The sequence below is a fragment of the Peromyscus maniculatus genome, chromosome 5 (assembly GCF_049852395.1).
Source record: "Peromyscus maniculatus bairdii isolate BWxNUB_F1_BW_parent chromosome 5, HU_Pman_BW_mat_3.1, whole genome shotgun sequence".
NCBI lineage: Eukaryota > Metazoa > Chordata > Mammalia > Rodentia > Cricetidae > Peromyscus > Peromyscus maniculatus.
In genome coordinates, this window is record NC_134856.1 from 30840066 (window position 1) to 30851823 (window position 11758).

The 11758-nt window shown below is 37.7% G+C and overlaps 1 long non-coding RNA gene across 1 annotated transcript; it reads left to right on the plus strand.

Annotated features, from left to right (window-relative positions):
- Positions 1–512: 512 nt before the first annotated feature.
- On the plus strand, positions 513–9858 carry LOC143273152 (uncharacterized). The gene is made up of 3 exons (XR_013051062.1): positions 513–736; positions 3558–3659; positions 9403–9858. It is a non-coding gene; the product is annotated as an uncharacterized LOC143273152 (long non-coding RNA).
- The last annotated feature ends 1900 nt before the right edge of the window (positions 9859–11758 follow it).

Sequence of the window (11758 nt, forward strand, 5' to 3'; positions counted from 1 at the left end):
AAAAGTTTGTGATATTGTCATAAGACTCAAATAGATAAGAATTTAGAAGAAAAATCAATATTTTAAAATGTTTTAAATATTTCTTTTGAAGTAACTAAGTATTTTCTGAAAACTTACAACAAAATAATTTGTATATCTTCATTATTCATCACTTCACTTAACATTTTATTAATTTACAACTGATGTATCCCTACTTTTCTCTTGCCCTCCTTATCCTTCTCTCCTGGTTCCCTCTCTCCGTCTCACCTCACCCTATTACTATCATTCCTTTGTAGCTATATGAGAATATGCTGTACTCATACTATCCAGACCTAAATTCAGGAATTCTACACTGTATACATTTCCAAACTAAGGTGTAAAAGCTTGACAGACATACTGTGGTTACAATGAGTAAATCAATGCTGACACATAACTTTTAGTCAACAAAACCCATCCCATTTTTTTCCCAGTGCCTCAGCAACATCTCTGTGGGGCGGGGCGGAGCAGGGCGGGGTGGTTGGAAAGAGCTGAATTCAGAGTTACAGGTTAGCTTCATTTGTCACATGTCATTGACCTCTTGGAGTCTGCAACTTTGTTCACCTTTTGGGACCCTGACAGTTTCATTCAGTTGGTCTTTTTGATTTGTCCGTTTGTCCTGCCTCACACTAAGCATTCCTAAGAAGGCTGTGTGCTCCTCTTAAGGACTCCATATCAACTGCCAATGATGCTTGTCTGTCTCACTGTTGGGGATGTACAGGTAGGTGTCAGATCTCTCCACTCTAATGTCCCTGTAGTTCCCATGGTAACTGAAACGTATTTTGGAGAAAGAACATCTGAGACTATGTTGATAACTTAGACTTCAACAAACATCCACCCCTCCATCTATGCATCTATTACTGTGACCACCTTTCCTCAGGTCCCAAGTGGCAACTTTCTTATTTCCATTACTTTATCTACCTTCATATTTGGCAGCTTAATTTAGGACAAAACTCATGTCTTATCTCTCCATTCTTTAAATACCATAGTGAACTTGATAATTCCCATTTTCTTTAAGAAAATTAGTCTTTTCCATGTTTATTTATTTTGCTATCTAAATTTCCCAAGTTTCTCCAATGGCTGATTCTTGATGGCCCCCCATTTTCTTCTTACATGCTTCTCTTATTTTTAAAAAGTTCCTTGTATTTTGGCATATATGAGCGTGCGTGCGCGCACACACACGCACTTTATGGACTTGTCTTACACTTTTCTAATTTTACAAGGGAATGAATTGTCCCACAATTTTGTCATTTTTGAAGCTATTACTTCCTTTTAATGGAATATTTTTAGAATCCACAATATGGACATTTCTATGCTCATTGCTTCCTGGGTTTCTCAGAGCCCTTTTAAGAACAAAGTAAAATAAAATATATAGCAGAGACACACACATTTTTATGTTCATTATATTTCTTTCATATTTGCAATTCCCTTCTCCAATATTGAGAATTCCTTAAAACAGGAATCCTTCACAGATCTCCTTGTTGGCCTAGCATCTGAGTTTGTGGCAATGTGGGACACCTCTTATGCCCTGACCCTTAGCACCTGCCTGGACTCCATGTTTGAGCTGACTTGAAATTAAAGAAATGATACAAAAAGACAAAGAATGAAGAGAAACAAATAAATATCATTGGATCACTTGAGAACTATTTTATTCAAATTCATTTTCTAGCCTTCTGTTGTCTCATATATATTTCTGATTTAGTATTTCTAGGCAGGCAGTGGATCAAAATTCACTTCCCACTACCGACCAATGAGCATGTTAATATGTAAGGCCTTGAAGGGCATATGTGGAGTGAACTAATCACTGTTGAACAGGGAAGATCATGTGTATGTGATTGATTTGTCAAATAATCTGGACTTGTTCTAATAAAAAAAAAATCTCATTTGCTCCTTCTTGGACCCGTTCCACTCCTTCCATGTGATATGCTGCAGTTTCTGAGAAACTTTCTCAATGAATTCATCTTCCTGATTCCACTGTAAAAGATGTTATGTTGGCTACCCTCATTTCATTATTACTTTATGGCTTTCTGGTATTTACTTCAGTCAACCTTCTGATACTATAACAGCTTAAAAAAGATGATCAGCTTAAAAAAAAGAAAGGTAATTTTTGATTCATTGTTTTAGAAGATTTAGTTTGTGATCAGGATTTAACCCCTTTGGATCTATGGTAGCATATTATGGTAGGATGCATAGCAGAGTGAAAACTACTTAGCTGGTGGCCAGAGAAGAAAAGAGAGAGGCTGAAGATCCACATTGTCCTTTATGGACATGATCTCAATGGTTGAAAGACCTTCCACTAGGCATTCTACCTCCTAGTCTTCCCAACAGTGCCAGCACAGGGAAAAGCCTCCCATGTGCATCATTGGAGGACCTATCTAATGACAAATGTAGTGGTTGGTGGCCATTGCCTTTTAAAACACTTACCGCATTAGGGGTTCTTTTGATCCTTCAGATTTTCTTCTTGAGTAAGATCTCTTCTCAGATAGACTCAGAGCTTAGATGGATTTAAGACTTCACAAATCTCACTTCCAGTTTAGCTCTGCCAGCTGTAGGACAGCAGATTCATTCTCATCTCAGCTCTCAGGGCTAAGGCGGAAGGAACAGCTTCTCCACATTTCCACTCCAAGGGCTTTTGGGAGTGATCACATGACAGTGGTGATATTTCTTAAAGTCCTTGCCAGGCTCTCATCATGGAACTCTGAGATGCTTCCAGCTCAACTTCTAGTAGCAGAAAGCACCCAGCTCTGGACTGTTGGTACCCAAACAGCAAAGGATGCTTCTAGTCCAGATGTCTTCCTCTTTCTTGACCTGGGCGATAACTGCCTGCTGTTCCATAAGGCTACCAAGTATTCGTGATTCATGTAGTTTTCACTATGTGCATTGTACTTGAGTAAAGAACAATTATCATGTCTGTCTGAGAAGATAAGATACACTCAGAAAGCACTTGGTATGAATAAAAGTACTTTGATTGTATCCATGTTCAGAGATTTGATTCTCTTTTAGATCTCTTTTTTCTGAAGTAGAAAGTAAAATAAAATATAATAAACACATAAAATTCATTCCTTGAGATTTTCAGAAAATTTTCTATTTTTATACATAGAAAACATTTTTATGGTGTCAGTGTGCATGAAGTGAGCACCTTTGGAATTTTTTGGTGATATCCTCTTCAAGTTTCTCAATGTCTGGCATCACATTTTCAAGTTCAAATCTGTGTTCAGTATCTATAATACTTTGGATGCTTATATTAATTTTAATTCACACAGTATTGCAAATTGAGTACCATTATCCCCACTGTACAGTGGAGTGTGCATTTGTTATCTACCACAAGACTTAGAGACTTAACCATAGATATTTAATACTTCATAGTTAAAAACTGATAAGAGATGATGATATGAAAGCTTTTTCTGGAAATGGAAAATTCATTATGTATGTTGGGTATAGTGTCAGCAGGAACTTCTGAGTGGTGTGCCATGGCTGGAGAGAAGAGGAGGAGGAGGAGATGATAAAATGTAATACCTAAATCTAACTCACTAAATCTTCAGTTAAACAGGTAACAGTAATTCAGATATATATATATGGAGAGAGGACAATAAAGTGTGAATCTCCAATGAGACGGACCATTGGAGACATTCAGGACAAAGCAGGTAAAGTGCAAAAGACAGACCTAGTTTAGAGATCACTCTGGCCAAAGAAATATCCTTTTTTTGAAAAATAGCTGAAGCACTGGCCTGAATCTCAGTGCAAACTGATGCCTTTTATTGGCACTTACCTCAAATGAAGATGGCTGACAGCACATTTGTCTTCTGATGTTAATATGGTAGAGCTGTTTGTCCTCACTTGGTAGACTGTAAGCTTCGGGAAAATAGAGAATGTGCTACAAAGGAATAAAGGTGCATGGAACTCTGAGTACAGTCCCAAGCTTACCTCTTCCATTTATTAAAATAAAGGGAAGGTAGAAATTACTTGTGTATCTTCCAAGGCACTGGCATCTTTTTCTTCTGTAAATAAATAATTTTTACCTTTACTGATATATAGCTTCAGTTAAAGTAGTATGCCATGAGGGATTTTTCATAAGCATGTGTTCAATATGCTTATCTTGCTAAGAGTACAAGAATCAGCGATCCTACACATACAGTACCACACATTTAGCTCCACAACTGACCAACACTATAGCCTTTCAATGTTATTCACTCCTTCATCCAGGTAAATTCTGCAATCACATCATCCCACAGTCTTGACATTCTGCAGCCCTTTCATTCATGGCCATAGCAATAACCAATTCTGTGTGAACATGGTACTGCTTTGGATCTGGTCCTGTGATTGGATCTGCCTCTTCTGTCTGGACTCACACTCTGTTCTCACCAGATACCTTGAACAGCCTTGTAAACTCATCAACAACATTCTCCATGGAGGTGATCTTTATCTAGCCCTCAGTGGGGCCAGAGTTGTCAGTGTTTCTCTGCAATATTTTCTTGACAAATACTTTTTAAAGATTAGTTGCTGGATATATACCCTGCAAGTGTTTTGCTACTGAGGGACAAGAATGGCAGCACATTGCCCAATCCTCATTCTGTCCTCCATAATCAAAGCTGGTGGCTGTCTGTTTCTCCACTCATGAGAAACCCTTCACAGACAGACTGTAACCAGCTTGGGTGGTATTGACTTGACACTGCCTCTCTGTCCTGCCTTTGCCTTTGAATTTTAGCTTGTTACTTTGCTCACGTGTACCATGTCTCTAAATACGTTACTAAAGGCCTTGGGAGTTGTTTTTTATTCAACTTTATATAGGTTACTCTTTTGTTAGTTTGAATAATTTTTCATACAGAGAAATACACTTATAAGTTCAAAAGGCACTGACAAATTAAACGCCTCTACCAAGATACAGACTCTGTGTCCTGAAGAGACAGATGCCTGTTAAGAATGAGTAGGGCTCTTGCAGAAGACCTGAGTTCAGTTCCCAGAACTCCAGTCAGGTGTCTCACAGCTCTCTGTGTCTCCAGATCCAGATGATTCAACTCTATTTTCTGTCCTCAAAGGAGACTCACATGCACATGTGGGTGAACACACACAGGCACACACACAAATAACATTTTAAAAAGATACACATTTCTAATGAAAAATAGAGGCAATGAATTTGAAAGAGAGCAATGAAAAGTATGTGGGAGCTTTTAGATTGAGGAAAGAGAAGGGGAAGTGATGTAATCATAATCTCAAAAATAAAAGAAATTTTTGTGAAAAGATATATACTTAATCATCTCATTTAGTTTCTATTACCTTCAACCAATAAATCCCCACACTGTCTTTATTTCTATCTCAACATCTTGAACCTTCAATAATTTTAATCAAATTCATATATGCTGTGTATGCTGTTTGTTATTTTGTGTCTGATTTCTTTGAGTCACAGTTTTGAGATTTATCAGTATTACTGGTTCCATCAGTAGTTGTTTCTTTTTACTGAACACACTTCTTTGCTTACCCATTCTCCCACTGATGGATCTTATGGGTACCTTCCAGTTTAGGACTATTATAATGGAGTTTTTATAAATATTCTTGTAGAAAATTCTTTTTGATCTTTTTTGGAGCTCTGTAAATACAGCGTGATTGATGGGCCACAGATAGTTCCTATTTAACTTTTTTAATCCATTGCCAGAGTTTTCCAGAGAAATTTAGTATTCCTTCCAGCAGTGTATGGGAACCCAGGTTTTCTATATTCTCACTACTGTTTGATGTCATCTGTCTTTAATTATTCCCTTTGGAGCAGGTGTGTAGAATGTGATTCTAACAGGTATAATTTTCATTTGCACTTCTCTGATGATGGCAGGAACAGTTTAGATGCATTTCAGCCTTTGTGTTTATCCTCTGGCACTGTCTCTGCCCTTTTTACTTTGGTCTTCTCCTTTGGGATTTTTTTTTTTTTTTGTGGGAGGTCCTTTGTATATTCTGGACATAGGTACACGCTGGGGTCTATGCGCATTCCTTTCTATCCTTGGTCTATTTACTGCCTGTGTTGTCTATCTCTTGATGGATTGAGGTTTTTGTATTTTCATATAGTCTAATACTCTTTTTCTGTTCATTCTTTTGTTTATTTGCTGGCTGGCTGGTTGGGTTTAAGAAAGAGTCTCATATAGCCCATGCTGGTCTGAAATTCATGACTTTGAACCCTCCTTCAATCTTCCTTACTCTACCTACCAAGTGGTGTGTGCTAACATACCCAGGCATATGTTGTTCTTCACGCTAAGGAACATTTGCCTAGTCAAATGCAAAATATGTATTTGCCTAAATTTCCCTATAGTAAAATTTCAAAATATAGATTTTTTTTATGTTTAGATAAGCATAACAAAAACAAAATCCTTACAAAGGAGTAAAAACAAAATCCCCTCAAATTACAAATGAATCCAGATACAGAGAAATTAACTTTAAAATAATTTTTGGTTAAGGTGTGACGTGGGACTTGTGTTTTATCCTATCTATAAGATTTATGCAACTGAGCACCATTTATTAAAGCAAATTACTAAAATTATCTTCTATCCTTGTTGGCAGTCTCACGAAGAGACAACTTACTGTATGTGCATGATTCTATTTTGAATTCACTTCTGTTACACCAGTGTATTAGCCCACCCACTGTCTTGATTACTACAGATCTGGAATATTTCTGAAATTAAGCTAGATGTATAATTCATCCTTCTCATCTTTTTCAAGTTTGGGTTATTCTAGCATATTTGCATTTCCATATACATCCTAAAATTGGCTAGTCAATTTTCTTTAATTAAAAAAAATATTACTTGGATTCTGATTGAATTTTTTATTTAAAATCAGGAATGAATTCCAAGGCTAGAAGTGACGGTGCAGGCTCATAACCCTCACTCGGGGGCTAACACAAGAGGATTACAAGGCTGAGGCAGATGTGGGCTGCAGAGAGAGCCCTTGTCTCAAAACAGCAAAAGAAACAGAACAGAAAATGTTGAATTCTGTCAAACTTTTTTTTTTTTTTTCATCTGAAAATAATTGGAGTACTCTCATCTTGTAAATCCAGCAATTACACTGACTATTTTACTGAGGTTATTGTTTCGGGTACCGACATTGAAGCCGGTACCCCAAACAGCTGGCACGCAGCTTACCCACCATGGCGGCTGTATCCCCATGCTCTTTTCACTTTCGCCTTGAGACTGCGGCTCTCCGTAGGTCCCAGGCTGGCCTTGAGCTTGCGTTTGTTTTCTCCTCAGCCTCCCAAACTGGTGTTAAAAGTGCTGTGCCAGCAGGCCCGGTTTTGATTTTGAAATCTCAGGCCAATGATTGGTTTCTGGGATAACCTCCTGTAACCATGGTTGTGGTAGACTGAATGTAATTGGCCCCCATAATCTCATAGGGAGTGGCACTATCAGGAGATGTGGCCTTGTTGCAGGAATGTGTCACTGTGGCTTTGAGGTTTCCTATGCTCTGATACCACCCAGTGTCTTAGTCGACTCTCTATTGCCTGTAAGACATAGGATTCCCAGCTTCTGCTGAAGCACCATGTCTGCCTGCACATCACCATGCTCCCCGCCATGTCGCTGAAACTGTAAGTGAGCCACCCCAATTAAATGTTTTCCTTGTAAGAGCTGCCTGATAATGGTGTCTCTTCACGGCAATAGAAACATTAAGACAATGGTGTATTATGATTTTGTGTGTTTCTGGATTCAAGCAACTTGTTGATAATTTGTTTACAAATATTCCTAATAGTCCTATATTACTTTGTGTAAAACTTTTGATAAGTTTGCTATTATGGTTATACTAGAATCATTAAAAGTAGTTAGAAAGTAAGCCTTATTCTGTTTTTTTCTTTGTTTGTTTGTTTTTGTTTTTGTTTTTTTTAAAGACTGTGTTACAGGGGTATTATTTCTTAGAAAAAGGTTTTGTCAAGTTCACTAACCAAATGGTTTATATGAGGATGTTTTTGGTGTGAAATGAATACAATTTGTTGTCTAGTAGATACAGTTAATTTTGGTAATTTGAAGTTTTTAGAAAAATGTTTCTGTTTTATCTAATTTGAGATTGGTTTCTTAGTTTTGCTGTTTTGTTTCAGGTTTGACTTAGAACCCCCTGTGTAGCCACAGATGATCTTGAATTTCTCATCCTCCTGCCTCTGTCTCCTAAATGCTGAGATCTCAAGCCTGCACCACCATGGAATCCAGGGTTTCACACACACTGGGCAAGCACGCTCTCAGCTGGATAGAACCTTAGTCCCACCATTGCAGATTTTACTAGTGTGATGTTTATTGTTTTACTGGTTGGTTTGTGTTTCCTATTTCTTTCTTTGTTTCTTAAGGTAGAAATTCATATAATTCTACATCATTCTTTTTTTTCTAAATATAAACATTTTAATATTACATATATTTATGAGATTATATATATAATTGTTTGAGCTGTGTCTTACAAATCTTGATAGGATTTCATTATTATTCTACTCAAACAACTTATTCCAATTATATCTTATTTTATATTATAGTTAGAAGCATACCATCAATGTCCAAATAGTTGAAGTTTTCTAAAAATGTTGATGCTCCTGATATATAATTGATTTCCATTCTTGTCAAAAAGCATGCTCTTTGTTATTTTAATTCTTTCTGTTTGTTAAGAATAATTTGATGGTCTAGCACATGATCTAGTTTGATGAGTTTTTCACTGAAAAAAAAAAAACCAGGTACCTCTTTTGTTTGGGGGTAGAGTGTTACACAGATGTCTCTAGAACTGGAACTGCTCAGAGTGCTCAGGTTGCTTAGATCCTTGTGCATTTTATCTCTGCTTCTTTATCAGTTAATAGAGCAGGTTGTTAAAGTCCCTGACAGCGAGTATTGGGTTATACCAGTTACTCTGTCACAGCTAGAAACAAGAATTGCCACACTCATTTTAATGATCTTTGAGCCACCTCAGAATATCACCATAATTTCCCCTGTGAGCTGGGGAATATCCAACTGCTATATCCAAAGGTTATAGAGTTATGGGGCTATAAAAAAGGAGTCAAGAATATCTGGCTACTGAACTGATAACATTTTGCCCATTTTTGTCACGTTTCTCTACTTAAAATTGTTAAACTTTGCTAAGCCTCACTATTCTACCTCCATTATCGTACTGTACACTTCATATTTATGAGTATGGAATTCAGATCCATTTTCTTGGGATCATTTGCTTATATAAATTATTTGGAATTATTCTGCATAGAATATTTGTCCCTTCTCTTTACTTACATGTCCAATAACTAATTTATAGTACTCATGAATATATGTAGTATAGTTTGGATTGTAATATGGTAGTACTTATTTTTGTTGCTAAAATTCTCTAGCTTTGACTTTGGAGAAACCAAAATGAGAGAAAAATTAATATCTTCTAAATCCTCTTTCTGAAATACAGGGTTATCCAGGTGAAGGAAGAAGAGCACAGGACTGTGAAGTAACGAGATGATCACTTCCCTTTGGCCTGATGGAAAGAGGACTCTGCTCCAGCATCCTATGTCTTGCAGTCCTAACTCTGATTCTACCTCTATGTCCCTTCTGTTGAAAATGGCCTCCAAGGTCAATGGAACACGTCAAAGCAGAAGACCGCCCATCTTACCCACCACCACCTTCAAGTGCCCAGCAGTCAGGGGCAGCCTATGTGGGATAGGAAAGCCTCTTCAACTGGGTCACTGAGTCAAAGGGCAGACTTCCAGCTGATGGAGGACTTCCGCAGACCTAAGGGAGCAGTCAGGGGAGTGGGGGATGGGCTCGACTTAGGTGGTCTGGACTGAAACTGAGTTTTTGCTCTACTGTTTTGGCTCTTTTGGGGACCAGACACTCAGCTCCCAAATAAATCACATGTGGAGTCTTATTATTACTTATGAATGCCTGGCCTTAGCTTGGCTTGGTTCTAGCTAGCTTTTCTTAACTTAAAATTATCCTGTTTATATTTGCCTGAAGGTTTTTACCTTTCTGTATCCCTTACTTTAACATCTTACTCCATGGCTGGCTGTGTAGCTGGGTAGCTGGCCTCTGATGTCCTTCTCTTACTATTTTGATCTCTCCTCCCAGATTTTTTTCTCATCTTTATTCTCTCTGCCAGCCCTGCTTATCCTTTCTCCTGCCTCACTATTGGCCATACAGCTCTTTATTAGACCATCAGTTGTTTTAGACAGGCAAAGAAACACATCTTTACATCATTAAACAAATGTTCCACAGCATAAACAAATGTAACACATCTTAAAATAATATTCTACAATGTTAGCGGCAATCTGAAAATGAATCAGCTCTTCCATAAATCAGTTAATAGGTGAAAAAAAGATTAAAAATCTTTGGAGTTCTACATTTAATATTTGTAAAAATATTAAATATTAATTCTGTCTCAATGTTATTTCTCTTCCTCGTAAGACATGTTCCTTTGAGGTTCTTGTGGCCACCTCTCGGTCTCTGTGTTTGAATTTAAGGTTTGTATCGGGTGACAGTTTGATAGTCTTTTGTAGTTTTATTCTGTTAAGATGTTAGAACAGTTGCAGACACTTTGTGAGAAGGAAGCATTATCAGAGTAATGGCTCAGGCTAATAAAAGTGAACATGCTTTAAATTGAGTTCCTTTCCCCCTGCAGTATTCTCATTGCAGGTTCAGGCTCTTGATGGCCCAGTTTTGCTCTAAGGTTAACATTATGTCATTATGTCGGGGGGTGGGGTGGGGAGGGCACGTGATTTAAGGTCAAAATACAAGTAAGTGATAATTACAGTTATTTGTTTTAAGATTCCAGATAGCATTTCATATCATGAATCTGTCAGATGACAGTTTAAACAAATCCATCAGCAACCTGCTTTCTCTTTGATCACAATTCAGCTCTGCAGAAGAATGATAATAAGGAAATAATTATGAGCCATTGCCTTGGAGTGGTTCACCCAGAGTCCTTTGGGAGAAAAAACAAAAACAAAAACAAAACCTCTCTGAGTGCAAAATCGAGTCCCTGTTGTTGTTTTGTTGGAAACCCGGATTAATCATCTCGGTTCACCGGCCCTGAGCACAAAGAGCAACTCTTGGTTGCTCACATCAGTTCTGTGTTGGGTTTTACTGAGCATCGATTGCCCATGGGGTGAAGGGTGGAATGTTACCTTCTTGAACAAGGCAAGGCGGAAGCCAGTGATGCCCACGGGCTAAGTGCTGGGTTAGAGGGCCCCAAGCTTGTTGCCTGACACTTCTTCATGGATGCTTTGCAGGATCTAGGAAGAAGTGTCCAGGGACAAGGACAAGAGGGATGGAGACCAGAGACAGGGATCGCCAACATGTTTTCTCAGACTTGCTGTCCTCAAACTGTCTGTGAAAGAATCAGATTATTCCTTTCCTATTTACTGTACCTTTAAAGAAAGTGTTTGCTTCCACTTCCCTGAAAAGTTGTGATGACTGAAAGTGATTAATCACAACCTACTCCCTTAATAATCTCATTTACATAAGAATTTTCAGATGAGGATACTTATCTCTAATGAAGAGGTAGCCCTCCCCTTCTCATTTTGGATCTCACAAACAAATAGCGAGCAATATCAAGGTCATTCAACAATAGTTATATATTTATTATGTATATATTTGATTAATAAATGCAATAGTGACTGGGGTGCCTCAATAAAATCCATGTGATTTCTTTAGATAGAATATTCACAGATTTGATTAAAAAAGAAGAAACAAATATCAATGCTAGCCTATACTCCAGGAAAATCTTTAAAATATAACCTAGAACAATCCCAGAAGCAAAGATTTATAAC